General features: G+C 39.5%; 1 long non-coding RNA gene across 2 annotated transcripts in view; it reads left to right on the forward strand.

Moving 5' to 3' along the window:
• Positions 1 to 221: 221 nt before the first annotated feature.
• LOC134355742 (uncharacterized) overlaps positions 222 to 25,943 on the forward strand; it is a 109,924-nt gene continuing 84,202 nt past the window's right edge. The window contains exon 1 of one of the 2 annotated variants that reach the window (XR_010020167.1): positions 222 to 617. This is a non-coding gene — a long non-coding RNA (uncharacterized LOC134355742). Of the gene's footprint in view, positions 618 to 10,637; positions 10,761 to 25,943 lie in introns of those variants that run through there. The other variant, XR_010020168.1, reaches the window with a different exon arrangement.

The following is a 25,943-nucleotide window of genomic DNA, read 5'->3' on the forward strand; positions in this document are numbered from 1 at the left end:
AAATGTGTTATATACATATATATACATACATACATAATATAATATATATAATATATATTCTTTCTGGTTGCCGTTGCAATCGGCGCACGAGGACCTTTGGAATAATTGCGCAGAATTAAGGGGAGAATGAAGTGGTTGGTGCACTTTGTAGGTGACGTAGAAGCGACGTGAGTAGGCTTTGCCCCCCAGTGACACATGCAGAAATGCCTGTGTGACATCTCCTGTTCTTCTTCAACGCTCATCATTCTCTCGCCAACCCTGTTTCCGAACAGGAGCCCGTGGAGAGATCGAGACAGAGAGGATGAGAGAGAGAGAGAGAGAGAGGGGAGAGAGAGAGAGAGAGAGAGAGAGAGAGAGAGAGAGAGAGAGAGAGAGAGAGAGAATGAGAGAGAGAGAGAGAGAGAGAGCAAGTGAGTGAGAGAGAGGAGAGAGAGGGGGGAGAGAGAGAGAGGGTGTGTGTGTGTGTGTGTGAGAGAGAGAGAGAGAGAGACAGCAAAAAAGGGCGATAAGGCTCCCTAAGAACAAGCGCACCTCCCCCTCCAGGAGAAGGAGAGCGAACGGCAGACAACTCACACACATCGCAGGCTGGTTTGGAATGTAGGAACCGTCAGCTCAAGGTAACAGAACGCTGCTCCCCAAGAACCGTTTGACTGAACCCAAAGCGCGCAACACACACGCACACACACAAAGATACTTAGTTAATTGGACGGGCGATTGGACGGATAAAAATGGTCAGATTGCGGAGCCAACCCCCTCCCTCTCTTACCCGAAATTCTGATTCGAACTGAGAGTATGTAAAACAATACGCTTTTTTTTAAAAAAAATGTTCTTTTAATTTACTGAACTTGTTTTTCTCCGAAGGAACAGCGCACCTGATATAAGTGAACCTAATTTACCGCGGTTATTTTAATATTGTGGAATTTTATGAAAAACGCTTCATTCTCTCGTCCAGACCGGACTGGTACATAAATCATTTTGTTCGGCGGAGTGTGCAGAACGCCTTGATGTCGACTTTATTGAAACGCTGCTAAAAATGAAGTCTATGGTTTGGAGGGCGGACAATGGGTACCCCGATGTGACAGGAACAAAGAATTTGGATGTTGTTGAGTTTCAGGACACGTTCGCCCGCTTCGGTGGCGAAGGCAAGGGAAAAAAATGCAATTGAGTAGCCTGTCGCCTCCTCCAATCTGGTGTGTGAGAAAATGTTGGGGGCTAAAGTTGGTTTGGCGTGGTTATTTCAGGAGTAATGAAGCAAATATAATTCAATAGGAAATGCAGGATCGGTGATAAGCAAACGGCACAAGTTGGGCACTGAAATTAATTAGGGAAAATCAACTCTCAGAAAACTTATAATCTTAGGAATTTTTTGAAACTAAAATATTAAAAGGAAGAGTTTGATTGAATTGAATCTGATTACAAATGCTTTAGGTATTCAACTGAACGTTTTTATTCTTTTCTTTATAACAGGCATTAGATTAAAATATAATTCGCATAATTCTTCCTGTCTATATAATACTTATAAACGTAGAATTGTATTTATGTTGTAAATTTATTTCAGGTATAAAAGAATTTGTATTTTTTTACAGTAAAGGTAACCTAAACCAGTGATGGTATTTTGCAGTTTGAGTCTGATTAGAGAGAGAGATGGATAGATAAACGTATAGTTAGACAGAGGGAGGAAGAGAAAGGGGAGAGAGATAGAGAAATGGATGCTGAAATGAGCAGAGACGGTGGGATGGTGAGTGGTAATGAACTTGGGCTGTCTGCTATCAGATTGATAGTCTCTCCTGCTGTCAAGTTCATGTGTCGGTCCCTTCCCCGCTGCTCCTGCCCGTTTGTGGACCACGGGAGGCGGCAACCTTCCGCCCTGGCAACAACACCCCAGACAAGGGCGAGAGACTCCTGTCTCTCCATTCAGAGCGATTTGAACTCGCCAGCCCAGACCCTTCATTAGATTGCAAAGTACAATTAAATACAAAAAGAAAGTTTACAAGGGAGCTCGGTTTTTCTCCCCTTGTGGATCAGGGGTGCGATTTTATACACCTAATTGAGTTACAAGACTCAGTAAGTAAATAATTTATATTAACCGAGTAGCCGCAATCATTTTAGACATTTGACATTTGATTTCGCAATGGAACACATTTTGATCACAATATGTGAGGGTTAAAATATATTTAGTAAATTTTGACTTCTGCAAAATTTTAGGCAAGAGAGGAGAGAAAACGTGGATTGTCAAAATACGAAGAAAATCTATACCGTTTGTAAAATAGGTGAATATAAACCTCCCGTGTTGCGTGCTGTGAGAAGCCGATTGCTGCCTGTACAGTTATTAGAGCGCGCTAGCTGAACTCGATGGGAGACGAATTCCGGGGGCAAATGAGCTGAGAGAAACTGTCTTATTTAATACTGGCCCGTTAAAGTGATCATTAAGGAGAAGGATTTGGTGGGAAGTCATTCCTGTTGTGTTGGGATTTCAGCACCAAGACCCACCCCCCTCCCCTTCCTCTTCACCAACAACCCAAGAGCTGGATGGTTGCAGTCTGTAGGTTATTGCTGGAGCTGACGTCAGCGCGGGGCTGCGCAAGAAGAAGGTTGAGGCTGGAGATTGGAGAGATTTGGAGAGACGCAGCCAGAGACACCAGACGCAGATCAAGAGGCAGGTCTCACATCGACGGGTAGGTACAGGTCAAGAGGGACGAAGAATGCTCCTCGTCAGCATCCCCCCACCCCCCTGATCGCTGGCATTTGAAATATAGTCATCAGTATCCACAAGGAATAGGATCTATATTTTGCGAGCGACCATTTGCTGGTACAAGGCGAGCTTCTACCGAAATCCTCGCTGCCGTGCGGTGCCGTGCCGGGCTGGGACCGAATCTTCCATTTCGCCGGGTCCTCTGTGCAAATATCGATGCGCTTTCCGCCTAAAGTTTGAGGGATTAATCTGTGCCAAAGAGGAAACGACCTCGCATTAAACAGGCAGGTTCAAAGTTAGAGCAGCGACTGGACATGTGTTCGTGTAATAGGCCGAGGAAGCGTCGTTAAACTTGGTTGTCTTTCGCTTGACCCGTCCTGGGGTCATTATTTATGGTAACGAGGCGGATGAGGCACCTTCTTATTGTTTCATCACCCATCCCTCCCCTCCTTCCCCTCCGCCCTGTGGGAGGGGGAGGAGGTGTGGAGGGGATTAGGGCAAGGCCACGGTTATCGGCGGCTCTCTATTCTTCTCGGCGCTGACGCTGCAGTTCACGGCCAAGTCTGTGCACAAGATGGGATGGCAGTCACCTTCCGTACTAGCCCCCCCCCCACTACTCAGCAACACCCCACCCCTTCCTAAACCATTCTTGTGCTCATTATAAGAGACGGGCTGACCGCATTATTCCAATTTATACAACTCGTCTTCTTCCAGCTGGTTCCTCCTTCGGAATTCCTAAAAGGAAATCGACGTGGGGAGGGTCAGTTTATTCCAGGATGGGATTCGCCTAACGCCAATTAGATAGAGGTATAATTTTGTTTTAAGTGTCCGCGGGCCTCGGGGATGAAGGCGATGCTGGGTCCGGGCGAATCTAAGGTCTTCATTTGGAATTAATCGCTGTTGGGTTATTGTACGCTGTGAGTTATAATCCGACCCTACTTGCTTGCTAATTTTAGTTTGTTCTCTATTTTGTTATATGTTAATTTTAGCTGAATTGTTCTAAGTGATTTCATTTTTCTCTTGCGGCAAAGATTTTGCGTATGTTGTGGCCGCTTCCAGATACTAAACCTAACACCAGTGTAAAGGGGAAGTAAATACGCTATTTTAGTGCGTGTGTGTGTGAAACCATTTGATTTGAAATTGAACTAAAGTGTACTTGACTGTTAATTGGAACAGACAGGGCACGCTAATAGTTATATACTGCTTACATTTCAGCCAAGTTAAGATGAACAAGGGGCCGCTCGGAGGAAACTGGCTTGTTACTATTAGCTATAAATAATGTAAGGGCGCTATATTTTACAATCCTGGCTGATAACATTTTTGAGCCAAGTTCTGGTGAGGCTTACATATATTTAGTAGTTGTTGGGAGCAAGAAAATCACGCATTAAAGCAATTAAAAGCCAAATCATTAAGGGCATTTAGAAGTGTGGTTTACATGAGGATTACTAAAAATAACTTGTAATATTTATCAACAAAGTCCGTCAGACATAATGTTCGGACAAAGGGGACTGTGTTTATTTCTCTACGTGATTGTGTGAACTGATTGCTGTGTTGCTAAATCTGAAAAACTCCTTGGCAAATATATAACATACGTTGCTTGGAAATAGCAGGGTTTAAAGGCAAAACTTTGTTAGCAGTGGAGCGAATCTTGATTTCTTGTGAGCATTGCTGTAAACAAATAACCCGGGTAAAGGGGACGTTTGTTTCAGACGCCTCTGTTGAGTGGAGGTTGAGTGCAATGGATCTCTAAACTATTTGTCCATCCACTACATTATTGCGTGGAAAGTGTAAAGTGCGCGGGATCACCTGGGAGATATACCTCATACTTAACCGCACCAGAGAGGCCTATTAGTTAAAACTGCTAAGGAAGTATAGATTTTGTGTTAAGGTGAAATGTTAAATCCTCGCCGAGGCTAATTGGAAATACTCTTTACTTAAAGGAACAGAGCAATTGCAGTACCCGGGACAGCACACTTGGTTTAGATAATCACCGAGTGAGCCTATGTCTGTGATTCTGTTGTCCTATGATTCAGATTTTAGACCAAGCAACAACTACAACCTGATCTGCACTGTAAGCGATTAACGTTATCTTTCTTTTTCAAAGACGAGACTGGGCAACTCAGCCCGCGCTGCGGTAGTTGGTATCAATCTTAAGAAGATGTCAATCGCCATGACATTTAACCCCGTAGAAGGCTAATCCTTTTAACACCTGACGCTGTGAAACATGACACAAGTATTCTTTATCAAACAGTTCTGTCCTGAAGGGCGGGGATAGGAGATAAGAATATTAGAACGTGTTTTCCTGGCATCATCCTTCGGTTTATAGACCTTTGTCTGCTAAAATACTCTACTGCTGTAATATTCCAATAACAGAAGGATATTTCTAATGCCATAGCCACATATTGTACCCATATATCTTTGCAGACACCCATGTGTTCACATATTATAAATATAGGTTATAGATCTGTTAAAGAATATGGATTATCTCCATGCATGTTCTTAACTATGTATATGGATTATATATGCACCTCCACGCGCACATATCTTTGAAGATTATGAACCATTACCAGACAGTACAGATTAATGTAGCATGTTACAACCGTGCACACATAACACTTCTACACATATATGCGTATGGTATAAGTTGCCTTAATTTTCTTCAAACATGCACTCACTTTGCCTGGTATATATTTTTATGTTAAGTGTTAATGGTTCTTAAGACATATCAAACAGTATCTTTCTTCAAACTGATTCCATTCATGAATAATAAATTCCAATAAATTTGCTTCATGTAATAACCGCCTTTTGGAGTACCTAACGGTGTAATATTGTCTTTAAAATCTCTCTGTTATTAAATAACGAGTTACACTTATATGGCACCTTTAATGATATCAGAACACCCCAAAGCGCTTTGCAGCCAATGAAGTACTTTTGAAGTATGTTCACAATGGTGTTGGGAGGAATATTAATTTAGTAAACCATCGCATTATCTGAACAATAAGGCGCCCTTGCTATGGCAAAAGGGGCTTTTCTTAAACAAATGTTGCATAATGAATTAATATTTATTAGACAGTATTCTGCAATTGGCACGCCAGATTTGACTGAGATAACACACTGAGTTTTTTTTGGGCAGATGAATTTTATCTAAAACAGTTAGGGCAATGTTCTCTAATGAGAGTAACATCATAAAGGGCGTTACAGCAATTCTACACCCAAGTACAGTCTTCTTACTTTTTGTCTTTGTTCAATGTACATATTTCACATATGGACTCAAAAACGTTCTAGTTATCTTTATTATGTGGCCTCAATTTTTCATATCAATATATTTCTAACCTCCAAATTGAAGCCCACATATTATTATCAAAATGCATGTTACACGTGCAACATGACACACACTGCTCTTGAAGTCTTTACGGTAGAACACCCCCCCCCACAAAAAAAAAGAAATCCCAATTTTTTTTTACGAATGAATGTCAATCGCGTAACAGATACAATAAAAATAAATATTAAGGCCATGTTGAAACTGTTACAATAAAAATCCTATAATTTTAATATTCGCTTGTCTCTGCAGCACATTGCATTGAATGGCATTAAATTACATAGAAAATTTGATTTTTTAAATCAGCCATTCAGTATCTAATCCACTGCATTCAAAACTATTTAGATTCTCAATGTGGCTGTCAAACAGTGTAAAAACTTCGACTATTTTTAACAGCTTTAACATAGTGGACGAAATTATTCCTTTTCATTAAGATCGTACAATCGTGGAAAAAAGTGACTGGATTCGAATTGTGCACTTTAAAAACTACAAAGAAAACGGGTTGCGATAAATGCCTGAAATTAGCTATGAAATGCCCACCGCTTGTCTTTGTTAAAAAAGTTGCACTTTGTAAGCTGTAACTGTAAATAATGGGAATTCTAATTTCTGTAGCCCATGAAAAATCTCATTTGAAATTGCGAAAGTATATCACTGTTCGATTCTTTTCCTTTTGAAGGGTTTAAACTGATCTAAACAGCCTTGGATGGGGTGGGATGTGCAAATTATTTCAAGAGGTGTTGACTTCAGGGAAGGGTGCATTTGTTTAACTTGAAGTATCATAGATGATGTGTTCGCCTTTTCCAGGTTAACTCCGTTTTATTTTAGCAGCTGATCTCATGGCATTGGCTTTAGAGATTGCTCTGTGACGAACTTTAGAATTTTTATTTGGTGGAAAAAAAGTTTCCAGATATTCGGGTGAAACTATAAAGAAAACGACACAGTATTTGATATCTATTGAATCAGTCTATGTTAGTTCTTTGGGTATAGGGATTGTAAAGTTTCTGAAATAACTCTTACCAATTACAGTTAAACCCATCATTTTCAGAATTTGAATTTTTAATCATGCTTCAAAAATGATTAAAATCCAACCACTGCAAAAAATATCAATGTGGATCGATTGTCGTTAGAAATGACTCCTCCACAATTAGGTTAAGATACCCAATTGGAAGCAGAACTGGGATATTCTCATCTATAGCCACAGGACCGTTATCTCGACGCAAGGGAGCCGCATCAAAAAGTTCCAGACTATTCTGTTTGAATTATTTCCACCCGCCCGTATCCTGAAAACAAATTTAAATCGAAGCGATCTGTTTTGTTGAACCGTTCTTTCCTAAAATACTTGTCTCAAACAATTCCAGGCAAACGAGTTCGGATTTAGACATCAATGGAACAAATCAGTATAATCGGATTTGAACAGTGGGCGTCATCCACAGAATATATTAAAATATCTTTAGTAATTGTAGCAACCAGATGGACTCTTTCTTAAAAAAAAGGATAATTTTATTAAGATTTATTTCTTTCTAATAAAATGATCATCAAACATGAAAAAAATCAGGATGATAATCTACGTTCATTTTGTGGGATATATTGGAAATGACTGGAGTATTAAAAGAGTCATTGAGGAGATCTGTTACACCGAGGAGTTTTCTTGTACGAATTTTTAATGCTTCCGAATTCCTTAAATTCGAAACATTAAACTTAGTTTTGAAGGCGAGAGCGGACAAGCTATTTTTGGGGGGAACAACAATTTGGGCTAGATGAATGAACAATCGATAACGTGCTCAAAGACTTGCACTTTGGAGCCTCGACCTAGGGGAGATTGTTGTGGTGGGTGGGGTCTTACTCGAGTTTTCTATCTCTCTTCCGCCTAAAATAGAACCACGCTATTTAGCCATACTCAATTTAATAAAACTTGTTTTAATTCCAATTATAAATGTTGTGGCATTTCCGTGAGTTAGGTTAAGACGAAGAAACAAAATAATTCAAGTACAGCAATGTGTATGATTCACGGAAAATTATTCTTCGATTATACCTGGGTGTGTTTATTTTTCTTCTGGGCGTAGGGGGTCCGAAAATAAAAATAATCCAAAATTCCAATCATCAATCTAAAGTGAGATTAAATTTTAAATTAAGACAGATGCACGAATCGATTAAAGATAACGAAAGAGAACATTATCCCCTTTCCTCCATGCATGAAAACACAAAAGCCGCTTTGACTTTCTGTGCTTCATTGTATATAAATGGAATGCTTATATACATATCGTGGAAAATGCCTATTAAAAATATAGTTCAGTATGCATTGAGGTTGTTAATAAGTCTACCAAATAGTATACTCCTAAAGTTAAATGTATGTATACATCACAGACAAATTTGAAACAACTGTTCCATTCCTCTCATTGTGTACGTATAGAGGTTAATTAATACCAAAGATACTATCTAATTTGCCTATTGTAATTCTCCACAAATTTCAAACGAATCTCAGAAATCCGCTCCTTCTTTTCCTACTTTAATTTTAGGTTTATGCTGGATCCTAAACTGTTCAAGCATTCTTTCGGCCAGGTTAAGACCTGGACGATAGACAGAGTTGGCAAAGGCTATGACGCAAGAAGTCCTGGTTGTTTGCGATTAATCCCTTACCTATATTTAGAATATTTGACGTTTTGTTGTCGTCGAGCCTTGAAACAAAATTAAGCGAGTCCTATCACCCAATCACTAATCCCATCTTAACCCCAGACACCTAATATTCAGAATGATATAATTATCAATCGTAAACATTTCCCCTATAAACCCACTGTTTATGTGGCCGTAATTTTCAAATTATTATTTCAACAATAAAAGCTCCCACTTCCATCTTTATATGTCATATTAACAACAGTGCACAGGAATTTTAACATGAATTAATTTTTTTTTAAATTCACATTTGTCTGGATATCCATTTTGGCCAAGATCTGTGTATTTGTTATTCTTACTTTACCCCCATTTTGGATCTAGTTTCCACGTGATTATGGAAATCAGCGAATATTTGCAGAGAAGCAAAAAAAAATACTGGCGATGAATCGGGGTCAGTGTGTTTGGTTTTTTTTAACAAAATGACGTGGAGCTCATTATTAAAAGGCGGCCCAGGAATATGCAAATAGGGTAGAATTGAAGGCATTCGATTTGGCCTTTCATTTCATGCACTTTTCCACTGTTTTAAATTGTGGTCGATGCTATCCCGGATTGATAAACAGACCAGGTTGACTTTGTGACAGAAATGGAGGTTATTTACTCAGGATTAAAATGAATACCGAGTACATGGCTCGTGGCTTATACTGTACTGTAGTTTGACTATTTTTAGGGGTAAACTTTTTTTATATGTAGCCGTGCTCTGGGGATTCTGCAGGGAATCCGAGCCTGCGCTCTAATTGCCGACCATGTATAATGAGCCTGTTCATTTGCCAGTAAAGTCCAATTTGCCAATCGAATCCTGGAACTTTCTGCTGCCATAGGGAGAAGTCGTGAGAAGGAATGAAACGAACGGCGGAGACTCCCCCCCCCCTCAAAAAAACCTTCCATTTTATGAACTATAAAATATGCGAATTAGATGACATTTCAACAATTAATTAAAATGTCTATTTTTTAAATCCAAGAAAAACGATGATCTTGTCTTGCTCCAATTCAGCACCAGTTTGAAACCGACTAGTTCCTCGCAAACTTGAATAGGAATCAATCAATCTACTTTGATTTACAAACGTTTGTATTTTGCGGAAATCAACAATTGTTGGAAGTGGGACTTGTGCTAAATGTTTTTTGACTAATCAGCTAATAAATGATCAAAAGTACGTGCGTCTATAGCTGGATTAGAGCAAGAACTTTATTTAATATTCTAAGAAGATTGGGGTTTAATTTGAAATCTCCCTCCACTGGACGTTGGCTCCTGATTGGTTAGGGATATATTTTTAACATTGTAATTGTAGAATTTCTTTGTGAATTCTCATTCGCTATGTTTATGTCTTTGGGCAATCACTTTAATCGGACATCACTTTAGATCCAAGACTCAAAATACTGAATTGCGACAGACACAATTTGAACTAGATGTAGTATATGAAACCCAAAAAAAGGCGGGAAAACTTTGTGATTTGAATATAGCTGGTGGAAAACAGGGATTGGTTGCCGCTGTAGTTCCGTCACCACTGAAAGACCAATTAGCATGTCAATAGCAGTGGATCTTGTGCGTGGGTGTGTGTGTGTGTAAGTGTGTATGTATGTATGTATGTATGTATGTGTGTGAGTGAGTGAGAGAGAGAGGGAGACTGAGCGCTCAATCTTGCCTGTGGGAGAGTCAGGTCAGATTAAGGATTGAATGAAAAAAAATGTTTAAGATCTATTCGTGCGAAGCGTCTTCCTTCCGATCCCGTAGAAATGCAAAATCCCCGGTGTGTCGAGCTCGCAGAGGGAGAGCCGCCAATTGCGCGTTGCTGATATTTTCTCTTCCTTCTTTGATGACAGATGGAAAATTTCTTTTTGACCCCTCTTCCACCGCCTGAGATGTGGAGCGGAAGTTGGCTGCTGTCTTTGGTTATCTAGCTGTATGAGTATTGATGATCTATCATAAAGCTAGATAACCGAAAGTAGAATCCACTTCCACAGCTTCGAGGAGCAAGAGCGAACAAAAGATGACCAAAATGCAAAGAGTCAGTAAAGAAAACTCGTGGTCACAGTCATCAGATCGACTGGAGACAATACCATTAAAACAGGCCGCGAAACGACGTGAGTAACCTCCCTTTCTATAAGATGAACATCTCTTAACTTTATGTCTCCCCATTGCAGAGTCGTATTGCTGATTATTATTTTAACGTTAATTGACATGCCAGTTTAACTCATTTCGAAGCAGGACAGCCGAGTTTACGCAGGAATAAAATGTTAAATCGGTTTTCCCTTTCCCTTTCATCCTATTACATCAAGGCAGCACATTGCCTAGACGTCTTAAAGTCTGTTGTGCAAATCTCAGGGTTTTTAGTGATCATTTAATGCGAGCCGTTGGCGAAAGACAGCCATTTAGCGTAAATAGATTAAACATTCCTTTATTAGATTACACTCAAAACCCAACCGGCGCGGAATGTGCAGGCTGATTAGCATTCCAGACTTTTTGATTGGGTTTGAGGTTGGCCCCTTTAAGAGGTCAAGTTCTCGATAATTTGGTCACTTTTCAGGCTACGGTGGCAGCTGTTTGCTGTTGGCCTCTACGTATCCAGGAACGGTGAAGTGGAGCAGAAATAACGCTAACTTTTCTTTATTTTCGCGTGGAGGGAGGCGGGGGCTGCTGGGGGCCCTCACTCCCATTTCCAACACAGACGGACCACATTGGGAGCTCCCCATTCAGACCCGCCAGTGACATGGTTCTGAATTCTAATGAGATGTCCACTTTGCGACGAGGAGTCCTCGCTCTGTCTCACTTTCGTCCCCTTGTTTTCTCAACCCTACCCTCCCCCGGACCCAAAACTCAACACTTCCAAGTGCCTCTGGTGTCTACCGACTCCCGCGAGGAATATAGTTCATCGCCACCGTTCGCTTACAGTCAAAATTTGGCTCTTGCGATTAACATACACTGTATGCGCATAGGAAATAAATTTGAGGATTTTGATTTTCAATTATTTTAAATTGAAATGGAATATTAAACATTCTTCTTGAAATACAACGCTGACCAAGCAATCGTAAAATTACAAAGTATTTTAAAATTTTTTTAATTTAATACATGCATATAAATATTTACTCAGTAAATCGTGTCAAGTAGATTATTTTCCCAAGGCCGAACAGTATTAAGGAATTCGTGTCATGAAATCATTCCACTGAAGAGATGGTACAAAATTGAGTTGAAACGTAAATAATTTTGTCGGCAAGTTGCATATTTCAGGGAGTGTTTTATTTTTGTTGTAGTTATCACAGGGTTGCGGGATGGTGGGAATGATCTTTGATAGAGCGTTTGGCTCCGGGGCTGGAACCCGTAAATATGAAGACTCTGGGACAAGTTGCCCTTCTAATAGCGGGAGGCCAGGATTCCTCTCGGCCACTCGGCATAACTCCAGTCAAAAAGAATCTTGAAAATGATAGGAAGATTCACTATGTAGTCACCTGTCTATTCCCTTAACCCGGGGAATTCTGATTGAAGACCACCCCCCCCCCGAAGTGGACGCGGAGAGGAGAGAGGACGTCTGCTATAGTGGGGGAGTGTAGGACCATGTGAGACAGCCTCAGAATACCAGAACGTCGCTTTAGAACAGAGATGAGGAGGAAGTTGTTTAACTAGAGGGTGGTGAGACTGTAGAATTTTCATTGCCACGGTCGGAGGTGGAGGTCTAGTCATTGGATATATTTAAAGCGAAGGTCAAATAGAAAGGGCATCAAAGATTGAGGGGAGAAAGGAGGAGAATGGGGTTGAGAGGAATAATGAATCAGCCATGATTTAATGGTGGAACAGACTCGCTGGGTGAACCGCCCAAGTCTGCTCCCATGTCTTACCAGCTTTCTGGTCTTATTTTTAAAATTCTACTTTAAAAGTGTACGCCAACAGGCTTTTGAATAAGCAGGCCAATTTGAGGTCTGATGACCAAGGTTAGATCCGCACAACTCGTGCTTACAGGACTGAAGATCTCTCACTAAGCAGGGACATCTCTTCACCTCGCGAATAGAGAACCTATTTTTGCATACATAATAGGAGATGGGAGATGTACTAAATCTGGACGGCGTTTCGTACGCTGTTCGTTAATCCTAATTATTCCAATTCCAATCCACTGGAAACCCAGTTTCAGCAATCTATATACCATCCCATCCATCCCGTGGAACGGGTACAGGGGCTAACTTAATGAAGACATGGTAACTCTGCTGAGACAGAGACGTTGTGTGCGCAGCATTGCCTGACCTATTCCCATGTACACTGCCCTTATACAGACTTGAAATTCACTATTGCGTTGGGTGTTCATATCACCTGTGACTCGTGTGTCTGGCGGGCGCGGGTTACACCTACAAATTGCTCTTCGAAGGGCAACTATGCATTTCTAGCCAGCATTTTAAAAAATAACCTAAAATAAACATTTTTAATTTAAGTATTCAAATTGAAATGCTTTATTGCGGGTATTCGGAGAGTTTATACGTGGAAAATATCCGTAACTCTGGCTAGATCCCAGATATCCAGCATAGAATTTCTCAAGAACCGAACCGAACCGAACCGAAGAAGCAATTGAGGTTTGACCCTCGGCTCATGCTGATCCAATATTAGTACTGCATCTTATAAGTGACTTTAGTTGTAGAACTAAAGTAGAATTGCGCCTGAGATTAAAAGCTGTTCAAAATCATATTGTGGATTTGGATTAATCGGTGGGATGTGTAACTGGCGCAAGGGTCACTCACTCTGCTGCGTTCGAACCTTGGCCTAACTATAGTTTATAAACAGAATTGGTTGTTATGTCGAATGTCAGGTGCCCAATGAGTTTTATTAGGCCAGAGCATGAAGAGTGCTTATTCACCAAGGATCATTCTGGCCTCCGCTAAATGGGTCTCCATTTAAACAGGGGTAAAGGTGAAATTTTAGCAGGACAGTATGTGATTAAGCACAGCCTGGCTTTAGGTGGAGCTGGGGAATTTTGACTTTATCCCCCCTGCCTTCATCGTCAATTTCTAAGCAGAATCAGAATCAGGTTTAACATCAGCGGCATAGGTCGTGAGAAATTTGTTAACTTTGCGGCAGCAGTACAACGCAATACAAGATAATAGACACAAAGGAAAACTGTGCTTACATAAGTGTATATATATAAACAATTAACAAAAAACAGGAAGTAAAAAAAAGTAGTGAGGTAGTGTTCATGGGTTCAACGTCCATTTAGGAATCAGAGGGCAGAGAGGAAGAAGCTGTTCCTGAATCGTTTAGGGTGGGCTTCGGGCTTTTGTGCCTCCTTCCTGATGGTAGCGATGAGAAGGGGTATGTCCTGGGTGGGGAAGGTCTTTAATGATGGACGCCGCCTTTCTGAGACGTCGCTACCCGAAGATGCCGTTCTCAACCAATATTTACCTTCCTACTAGTTTTCCAAAGGCTGAGTTACCAGACGATAACTGTGAAACATAGATGTTGCATATCTCAAATATCAACGAAGCCATGTCATTAAACATTTGAGGCATCGCCTTGCATCTTCCACTGTGCCTTACATCTGCATAGTGACAGCTCCGTAATGAAAAACTAAAATGTACTGTGACGTTGTACCGTACTGTTTGGGGAAGTCTTGGACTGAAATAAAAGCAAAAGAAGTTGAAAATGCTCAGTAGGTTAGTTTCTGTCTTTGGGCTGAGAAACTAATGCTTCATGTCTATGAAATTTCAATGGAAAAACGATGATGAAGTAATTCTTCTGAATATGGAATGTTGCAATTGGTTTATTAAAGAGGGGGTCTCAATACTGATCACTGGCCCTGCCTGTAGGTAAAGAGCACTGTAACTGAGTGAAGAGGGAAATGTTTCACAGCATCCTTAGCACTTTAAAGAAAGATAGAATAAAATAAACTTAACCTAATAAGATTGAAAGGAAGTGTAAGCTGCAATTAGTATAAATAATTTTTAGAAGTGCTGTGAATTCCTAGATGTTAATCTTCTGAAAGAGAAAAAATCATGTCATAATGTGCAGATACAGGACCAATGAGGAGCACCAACCAACATGATTGTTTCTCTTTCCAATCCTGGCAGATCTCCTGGTACTCCTTGTCGCCACAGTATTTTCATTTCACTTTGAGTATGGGCTTCTGTCGTCAAATTGGAAAATCCCAGAAATATTTTTTTCACTAAGTTATTTTTAATCTAGATATGATCTATATTTAAAATAAATTATTAGAGCAAAACTCAGATTCACTGACTAATTGTGGTTGGATTTTTTATGAAGATGGAGGTTTCTGAACTTAAGCAAGATACTTTCAAAATGGCCTGAAATAAATACATATATTTTCTTAGGGCAATCACATTTAAATTAAACTAAATGTGCTTATCCTCAGATGCTGTCACTGTATGACTGGTGTAAAACTACCTACTCCCTCTCTACCTGTGTGGAGAATTTTACTCTTTAATGTTGCTTTATAATAAGTAGCAGAACTTTGATTTTTGATTATTTTTCTCTACATCTGAATTCCAATTATTTCTGTTATAATAAGAAATATTTTGTTAATATTAACAATTACACATGCTTATAATTAAATAAATGACATCTAAATTATATATATTAACACATTTTTAAAAATATATAATTTTAAACATAAAATTAATGTATCTTAAATAAATTATATATATTTAGACTTCATCTGGCTTTTGCCAGAAGAGTACACCACTCAGATTAAAAATGAACTGATCTATAACTACAGGATAGAAGGGCTCTTTAAGCAATAAAGTGCTGGGAAATCTTAACAGATCCTGCATATCTTTAGCAAAGGAATCAAAGTTATTGCTCCGGGTCCACAAGTTACCATCAAAGTAATTTACTCATTTAGTTTTATCTGTAATGATCAATGTTGAAGATTTACAGTACAAAATTAAATGTGAATGTCATTAAAAACACAGGAAGAAGATAAATAGAAGCAGGAGTTGGCTGTTTGGCTGCTTGGGTCTGCTTAGGCATTTGCAAAGATCTTGGTTATTCTACACCTCAAATCTATTTTCCATCTTGATCAGCAAATCCCTCGAGTTACTAGCAGCCAAAATCACTATAGAATATACTCTGGTAAATGTGCATCCACAGCTATCAAGGTTAGAGGATCCCAAATATAAAGACTAATCATTTTCTACATCCTCAAATTATTTCATTTTGCATTTCAGTACTTTCCATGTCCTCTCTTGTTATTGCCACATGTGATACTTCATGACAAGATGTAAAAGTTGCCATAGTTAAATATACAACAGTATAAGGCTCCTGGTGCAGTCATAAATACTGTGTACTGGGTGGTAGTAGAATGTTCAGAAGTCTCACAGCATAGGAGAAGAAGTTGTTAACCAGCCTTGATCTTATACTGCAGTACCTTTTGCCTGATGGTAGGAGGTCAAAGAAATTGTGGGATGGATGGGAGGGTCTGTGACAGTGCTGAGGGCTCTGCAAACACAGCCCTCATTTCTCTGTACCTCATCGAATCTCCATACTTTATCGATTGGCCAATATTTGGGTGTCTAGTTCAAAGTAAATTTATTGTCAAAGGACATATATGACACCATATACAACCATGAGATTCATTTTCTTGTGGGCATACTCAACAAATCTGTAGAATAATAACTATACCAGAATCTAGTGAATGTAAGCATGTGTTGAGAGGATCAGTACAAAACTTCCAGTCCTCATCTTGGGCGCAGTCATCTATCCTTTACATCAGGGGTGCTGTCACCATCAAACCACCAAGAATGGGAATCCTACCTGAATTTTACTTTAGTTTTCCATTGGCCCTCTCCACAGAGGAAGTGAAATCTATTTTTGGTTTCCAGTTTTTACTGAGCTTAGATCAACTCCCTCAGATACTTCACCTTAGACTCAGGTGAAACCAGGCATTTCTGTTCTTCGGGATTCAGTTATACACCACTGTGATATATTGTTAAATATGAAACCCATACTTCTTTCATTTCTGGCCTCTGAATTAAAATATATTGGAATGCAACTCACTATTTTGAAATACTGTGCTGCTTTGGTGCCATTCCCTCATGAAAATATTGTGTTAAAATTATATTTAAACTCACTAATTTTAACATAATATTTCTGTGTGGTCTTGGCAGCAGAGCAGCCCAGTATTTCAACCTCTAAGGACATGTTGTTCACTTTGTTGAAAGAAGCTGTTCCTCTTTGAGTTTCAGATAAATTAATTCATGTTGGAAATTAATCCAAGGGAACTAGAAACAATTCAAATATCGTAAACAAAATAACAGCTTTAATCTGAGCTCAAAACTTTGGAAGAGTAAGGGGCAATGTTTTCAACAAGCATATCTACCCTTTATGTGTTCCTTGTGAACTATATTGCGGTATGATACTAAAGCAAAGAGAATGCTAATTAGATAATTGGAGGGAGGACGGTGACCTGGGAGTTGGGGAATATGAGCCTTCCAAATCCAGCTGGGAAGGTGTGAATTCAAATACCAGGTCTGAACATGTCCTGGATTCACGTGGCTTGGTGTGGCTGGATTAATTAATTTGCCATCAGACATACGGATGAATTCTGCACATGTGAGGAAAGGTAGCAGTTGTGGAGCTGTGTGGGGTCTGAAATTTATTGTTCTTCCTGCTGATCTAAATTTCAAAGTTCACGGTGCTATATATACTCTACTGTGAGTCACCTTATACTACATTGAGATTCAATTTTTGTAGAAACTCACAGTCGAACAAAGAAATACAATAGAATCAATGAAAAACTATGCACAGACTGAACGAGCAATCAATATGCAAAGGAAGACTGCGCAAATACAATAAAATGATGATAATAATAAATAAATAAATAATACTGAAAACAGGAGTAGTAGAGTCCATGAAAGTGAGTCCATAGGGTTAGGAGCCTGATGGTTGAAGGGTAATAACTTCCTGAACCTGGTAGTGTGGGACCCAAGGCTCTTGTTCCTCCTTTCTGATGTCCACAGCGAAAAGAGAGCGTGGCCTGGATGGTGGGTGTCCCTGATGATGGATGCTAATTTCTTGTGCCAGCGCTCCTTGTAGGTGTGCTCAAAGGTGAGGAGGGCTTTGTATATGATGTACTGGGCAGTATCCGCCACTTTTTGTTGACTTCCCATTCATGGTTTCCATACCAGGCCATGATGCAACCAGTCAGGATACTCGCCACTGTGCATCTATAGAAGTTTGTCAAAGTTTTAGACGACGTTGAATCTGCACAAACTTTTAAGAAAGTAGAGGCACTGCCATGCCTTCTCTGTGCTGGCGCTTAGCTGTTGGTCTGCAAATGAGCAATGGGCATTGGGGAAAGAATGGGTTTATGAGCTTTGTGTAAATTTAGAATTGTTGAAGCATGACAATAGCTTTCTATAAAAACTACTTCATAGAAAGTAGCTGCATTTCTATATTGCTGAGTCTTTACTATAGTTTGTTACTTGAATCTGACAGTCGTTTGTCCATGTCCTGTTTCTGAAAAATGAACACATAAACTGGTTTGATACCCCTGTCATTTAATAAAGGAATGCTGCACTGTGAGATTGTTATCCTTTAAGGCTAACTGAATCAAAGGCCCTGTTTCAATTTTCAAGTGCTGAATCATTTTTTCCCATTCTTAAAAGAAAAAGTAGGAATTTTCCCCATCATCATTGCTAACGTTCACCTCTGTATTGACATCATTTAAAAAAAGAAACTGACTTAAAATGGTTGTTTGATTTGCTTGAGCAATTACTCCCAATAAGTCATTTATTGTGTGTGAAGTCCTTTTAGGTTATTCTAATCATTGTGGTGCAAAGCTATATATGCTTAATGGCCACTTTATTAAGTACAGGAGTGCAAAAGGGTGATGTCTTTTGCCGCTGTAGCTCATCCACTTCAAGCTTTGACGTGTCGTGCGTTGAGTGATGCTCTTCCACACACACGCGTGGTTATCTGAGTTACTGTCACCTTCTTGTCAGCTTGAACCGGTCTGGCCATTTTCCTCTGACCTCTCTCATTAACAAGGCATTTTCACCCACAGAGCTGCTGCTCATTAGATATTTTTCTTTTTGTTTTTCACACCGTTCTCTGTAAACTCTAGACATTGTTGCTTGTGAAAATCCCAAGAGATCAGCAGTTTCTGAGATACTCAAACCATCTTGACTGGTACAAACAATTATTCCATGGTCAAAGTTCCTTCCATCATGTTTTTTCTCCATTCTGATATTTGGTCTGAACAACAATTGCACCTATTAAACATGTCTGCATGCTTTCATGCATTGAGTTGCTGGCACATGATCGTCTAGTTAGATATTTGCATTAACAAATAGGTGTACCTAATAAAGTGGCCACTGAGTGTAAATATTATTCTGTTTTACATAGTCAGAATAGAATTGGCTGGTCTATGACCTTACTCCATGTACCTAATTTTTTTCATTATCCTTAACATATTTGGTTATTACAACTCTCCTAACTCAGATTTAACATTAACCATTCACTTAACATTAATTCTATTTGTTAAAGGCAATCCTAAGATATATCACTCTCTGTGTGTGGTATGTTTACTATATTTTCAAGGCACTGATGCATAGATGCACTTTAAAAAATGCTATTCAAGACTCTTTCTCAATCCCATTAGAAATATCTAAGGCAATTGAGAAAGAGTCTTGAATAATATTTTAAAATCAAAGCTGCACACGTTTATTGTAATGTGCACAAATACCTGTATGCACAGGTGCAATGAAAAACTTACTTGTAGCATCACAGGCGCATAGCATTAGAGCCATAACATTCATAAAAAATCATAAGTGATACAAAACTATAAAAGAAAAAAAACACAATTAATACAAGGTCCAGTGATCACAATGTTACTAAACTGTAGTGATTAGGATGCCTGAAGCAAATCGATGTAAGGGAACTTAAAGCCTGGCTTCGGTATCTCTTGCCTGATGGTAGCTGCAAGAAGTTGGTATGACCTGAATGGTCGATCTTTGATGATGCTTGTTGCCTTCTTGAGGCAACATCTATCATCATGATGTGAGGCTGTGTTATTTTCAAATGCTTTACTCTTGAGTGGGCTATGTTTTACGTTGTTCTGCTGAGTTCGCTGAGAGTCCACAATTGAATTGGCAGCTTTGCTCGGCAATGGCAGGGCTCCAGCTTTACACCGTGTAAAATGTTCTCCTTTGCAGCAGAGTAACACCTCTGTTGCTTGAGGCATTAGTCCTCAATATTTCATATTTGAAATGTTTCAAATAGCACAATGGGCAATTAACTTGTAGGATCTTGTGTGCAACTTCAACTGCAGAACTTGGAGAGATAGCAATTGTGATTCAGCTTTGATAGTGGAAAAAAAGTACTTTGCTATCAAAAATGATAATGCAAGCTCCTTCCCTTTTCATTTTAGGATGTCCCTCGCCTCTAATCTATTTCTCTCCTTTCCTGGGGTAATCTTAATCTAGAAGATAAATGCCATAGATGCTGGATATCTGAAATACAACAGGAAATCATGAAAGTATTCACAGGTTGCGTAACGCCCAGGGAGAAAGAATAGCAATTCATGGTGAAGATCTTTGACCAGAAAGTTAACTTAACCTATTTAGTAAGAAGATGATGGATTAAATTAACTTAAATGGTAAATAAAATCAGAGTGGGGAATAAAATGAGTAGTCATCCTGTGGCAGTTTATAGACAGGTGGATTATGTTAAAATTATCCCTTTACCTTTCTACCTCTCTTTTTTCTGACCTCCATTATTTCTTCCCTTATACTTCTGTCACGCTGTCCTCTCCTCTCCTTTCTGGCTGTTCCATCATGTCGAAAATCATAATGATCATTGCTACTTTGAATGCTTCCTTTATAAAAAGAAACATTTCACATTCTAACTCCTCCCTTCATTAAAATAAAGACTCACAGCCTAGCATCATCCCTATCACCTCCGCAAGTTATTCATTCTTAAGAGCTTTCAAATATGAAATCATTTCAAACGATGCTTTTAAACTGAAGCTGAATTCCAGTTTATTGTCGTAAGCACAAGTCTCTTTCCTCAGCTTTTCAAAATCTAAACTTTAGATTGTGTGTCATTGAATTGCAATTATTTATTTACCTTACTTTCACCCTAACTTGTTCTTGTCATGAATCTGCTTTGAACTTCCTTTCATCCTTGGGTTGGATTTTGAAATGTAAACTAAATTTTACTGTGTTTCAATTGGACTGCTGTAGGAGATGTTATACAATCCCACGAATCTTATATATGAGCGGCATTGGAGATGGTGGAGAAATACGAATGGTGAAAGATTTGCTTTATTAATGTTACAATTCAATCAAGAGTTTGCTTTCCCCTCTAAGTTCCAATTGGAACTTGCTCAGATTGGCCAACTTTACTCTGGTTTCAATCACGCTGAGTAGAAGGGGAGAGGGTTTGATGTCAGTTCAAAAAACAGTTTGTTGCAGATAGTAGAGAACCAGGGAAAGAACCGAGAAGTGAGAAAAACAGAAAGATCTCCTACAAATTGAAGCTTTTTAGGGAAAAAAAATTATTTCTTGGCACCCGTCTTTACAAACTGGAAAGTGTTTTTCAACTTCAGCACATATGTAAGACTTCCTTCTTTCACTAAAGCAAAATAATCAAAAACAGTTTTAAAAGTTCTCTGTGCTTTCGTCGTTACATTTACCCTTAAATTTAAATACATATTGCCAAATATTACTATATTTCACCTTTGTCAGCTACATTGTACAGGTTTTTTTTCCATTAAGATGTAAATTTAGTTTTTTTTCATCTTTGTATGGAGTCTCCCGATTGAAAGCTCAGCTAAAGGCCATAATAAGAGTTCATCCACTTGTCAAGTGTGTACATTGTCTAATAGAGAGAAAAGGTCTGTAATCACTGGCAGGAACTATTGACTTATTTAGAGATACAGCATATCTGGATAGCAGGCTCTTCCAGCCCGACGAGCCTGTGCCACCCAGTTACAGCCATGTGACTTGTGCGAGGAGTGGCGCCCCACACAGGCTTCCAGTCTGCGCCTCGTAAGGCATGAAAATGCCCGACGCAGGCCTCTCATGGTCTGAGTCGACATTCTCTCCCTCCCTCCCCCCACAACATCTTGGAATGTGTGAGGATACCCTATCCCTAACTTAGGGCCTGTTAAATTTTGGTACATTGAACCTTTCCAACTCTCTTCAATTTAGTTTTGCAGTTAAAAAAATCTGTAAAAGAATCAAATTTGGTTCCAAGTCAATCTTTATAATTTAAGTCCTGAATTCTAGATTATGATTCTTTATACTTTTGAAAAAGTACGTATTTTTCCTTTGAAGGTAGCATGTGCAAAATGGGATGCATTTGGCTCAATGGGGTTTCATGGGAAATCCACGTAAACTTAGAGTAGCTCCCCAAAATGTGACTTGTGGAGAAGTAAGTGAATATGCTGGAAACATCAAGATTTATGTCTCCACATTGGTAAAATCCCAACTGTCATGGTGAACCTATGTTTCAGAAGTTATAATTAATGGCCATTCTAGCCAAACTTTTCCAGTAGGGTTTCAATTCTACTGCTACCCAACCATTTGGAAAATTGTCCAGGTACGTCATTTCACTAATAATAAGTTAAATTGAATCTAGATCATTAAAAACCATCAGTCAATTTACAATCATCTGCAAATCAATTGCAGTACTATTGGATGGCCTTTTCTTACTAATGACTGCTTATAGATGCTTTTGCTCACCTGCCTCTGAACACATCATTAGAGCCTTCGTCCAAAAGAAAGGGATGAATGTCAAGATGTGGTGAGAAGGACAGTCCTTGACAATAAGGCAGAACTTGTTTGACGCCCGGGATGCCTAATAAAAACCAAAATCAGTCTGAATCCAGGGAAATCTTCTTCACCGGCTCAGATTAGCATATTCACCGTAGGGAGCTCAGTGATCAGCACGGTGGCCACCAGCCCCATCTCCAGACGGTGAAGAAGAAACATTAATTGCTGGTCATATCAGCAATGCACACATCCCAGAAGAGAATAATAAAGAAAAGCCTGTATATCCCCATATTTTGGAGCAAGGTGGAGCATGTTATTGCAAAAGTATCCTTGAATTTAATAACATTATATTTGAGAGCATGTTAATTCATTTTTGGGTTTTGTGTTCTTGCATTGTCTGATTCTTTTTGGTGCTACCCCTGAAGAACTATACATGTAGTTATAAAGAAATCTATATATTTTTGCCCGCAGTCACTCTGTAATTCATAGCCTTTCAATTAAACGGGCCAGTGGCAAGTTTCTACAGGGGTACCGCGGAGAGCTTTCTAACTGGCTGCGTCACTTTCTGGTGTGGTGGGTGGGTGGGGGGGGGGCGCGGGTGGCTACAGCACACGATCGAAGGAAGCGGCAGCGAGTTGTAAAGTTAGTCACCTCCATCATGGGCATTAACCTCCATAGTATCCAGGACATCTTCAAGGAGTGATGCCTCAAAAAGGTGGCATCCATCATTAAGAGCACCCATCACCCATGTCATGCCTTGTTCTCATTGCTACCATCAGTGAGGAGGTACAGAAGTGTGAAGGCAAACACTCCACACACTCAATGATTCAGGAACAGCTTCTTCCCCCCTGCCACTCAATTTCTGAATGGATATTGGACCCATGAACACTACCTTACCACTTTTTTATTTCCTATTTTTTGCATTACTTATTTAATTTAGCTATTCAGTGTATATAATTTCTACTGTAATTCAAAGTTTCCCCCCTATTATTACGTATTGCATCGTACAGCAAATACAACAAATTTCATGACATATCCGGTGGTATTAAACCTGATTCTGATTCTGAACCTGGTTGTTGAAAACTTCACACAGAAGAGAGGGGAGAACCAAGGAAATAATTTGGCCATTTTACAAGACCCAATGTTGAAAGGAGGTTAGATATGAAGATCATATTTTTTCCTAGTTTAACTTACTTTAGTGGCTTGATGATGTTCATTTTCATTGGAGTTTCACACACAGGCCCGAGAAGTTCTTGTGCACCATATCTTTATGTGTGTGTCTTTCTAGTCAGTGTCATCCGGAATTGAATAAGATCAGTGATTAGTCTTCATGATCCATCAAAAAATTGATTTACAAAGAGGTTTGAAATGGGAGTCTTGATCAAGACGTCAGGAAAATTCCCTTACCTCTTTCAATTTTATCATTTGACCTCACCCACCTCCAAGAGCCAGTGGAGCAAGGAGCCCCGGGGTCTCAGTTTAATGTGTTATTGGAAAGATGATGACCGAATGTTTAGCATTCCCTCAATAGAGCATTGCAGCATCAGTGTAGATTATGTGCTCAGGTCTCAGAATGGTACTTAACCCATAACCTTCTGAGTAATAGACCCGAGTGATGCTGACTGAACCAAGCTGACTGTTGAATAATGGAAAGAGTAGGATCCTGAGTTTGTTTAATATATATCCTTCTATTCCAGAAACACCAGAACCAATGTTAGCAGCCAGGCACTACTGTATTTGAGATCATTGAGCTGACTGAGACAAGAGCTTGAACTGGATTGTTTATGGTGTGTTTGGCACCAAAGCGTAACGGTTAGCGTAATGCTATCACAGTGCCAGTGACACAGGCTCGGTTCCACCGCTGCCTGAAAGGAGTTTGTACGTTCTCCCCGTGACCACGTGGGTTTCCTCCAGGTGCTCTGGATTCCGAGAACATACCATGCCACATAGTACAGGCCCTTCAGCCCGCAAATATTATGCCGACCTCTTAACCTACTCTCAAATCAATTTAACCCTTTCCTCCTCTATAGCCCTCCATTTTTCTGTCACCATGTGCCTACCTAGGAATTTCTTAAATGCCCCTAATGTATCTGCTTCCACCAACACCCCTGACAGGGCATTTCATGCACCCACCACTCTCTATGTGAAAGATTTACTTCTGGCAACTCCCCTAGACTTTCTTCCAAACTCCTTGAAATTATGCCCCCTGGTATTATCTATCTCCGCCCACATGCCAAAGCCGTCCGAGTTAGCAGGTGAATTGGTCACATGGGTGTAATTGGGCGGCGTGTGCTCATTGGGTTGGAAGGACTAGATACTGTGTTCTGCCTTTAAATAAAATAAATTTGATAATAATTTAAAATAAATTTGACTACTGATCAAGCTATTTGGTGGAATAAAGTGAAAATGTGGCTGAAATCAGGGTAATTAAATCCCTGCTGTTAGCTGGCTTGAGAAATTGATGTTGTTGTGAGGTGTACTGTACTTCATTTCTAGCTGATTCTTTTGTGTGTTATAATATAGGTCTTCTGTCCATCTATGGGACATCATGGCACTTCATGTATTTATTTCAAGCACTTACAATTTTAAAAAATGAAGTCTATCTAATCTCTTGATTTGAGCCACTTATATCTGTTTATTAACATTTCTAATGGTTTGGGTGTTGAGGATGTTGCTCCATAGATTGTGAGCAAAACTCTCTCAGTGAAGTGTACAGTGAGCATGTTTTAAATCTTGCATATTCACGTAAAAGCTGGCTGGTGGTATAGCGGCATCAAACTTCCAGGCGAGTGGTCACAGGTTCGAATCCGGCCGGCTCCTCTGTGCTTTGAGATGAGCATCGAGCTAGTAACTTGGCTATATAAAGAAAGATACAAATCCTAAAGAATTAGCAAGGTTAATGCCTGACGTGCCACAAGGTGCGAAAAGGAACAACAAGAATTCATGCAAATGCCCCAGGATAGATAATAAAGAAAGGATCTTTGAAAGAGGATTGAATTAATGAACTGCTTAGTGTATCCTAAGCTAACTACAGTGACAAAACTATCACAAAGTGTTAACAAACTGATCTAAATGAGTCAGGCCCATTCAAAGTAATCATTGTCTTATTTTTAGAATATCCTCCAAATAGTTGGCTAGTCATGAGAGTGGTATGTAGGGTGCAAAAAAGGAGGGAAATTCAAAGGAGTGAGGAGCATTGATAAAATTGAAAATGGGACAAAAGTTGTCCTTCGTTCATTTGACGCTTGAAATTAAAGGAAAAATCACGGGAGGGTGGGAAGGACCCTAGAAGTCCATAACATACTGCAGGCAAAACATTAAAGACCATGGTGTTCACAGAGAATATATCTGACATTATGTAGCTTGTTTATGAGAGAAATCCTCTCTATTGCTTTCTTCACAGTGATATCATGCACAAGTGATTTTACTGGACTTTCATGTCATGTGAAAAGATGGAAAGCATGTACTCTGATAGTTTTCCTTTAAGATTCTTGCGCTGAGTTATCTCTGAAGGTTGGGAACAAATGCATCACCAGCAGGTGAGTGCCCCAGAATTAC

This window comes from Mobula hypostoma, chromosome 13 (genome assembly GCF_963921235.1).
Source record: "Mobula hypostoma chromosome 13, sMobHyp1.1, whole genome shotgun sequence".
Taxonomy (NCBI): Eukaryota; Metazoa; Chordata; class Chondrichthyes; order Myliobatiformes; family Myliobatidae; genus Mobula; species Mobula hypostoma.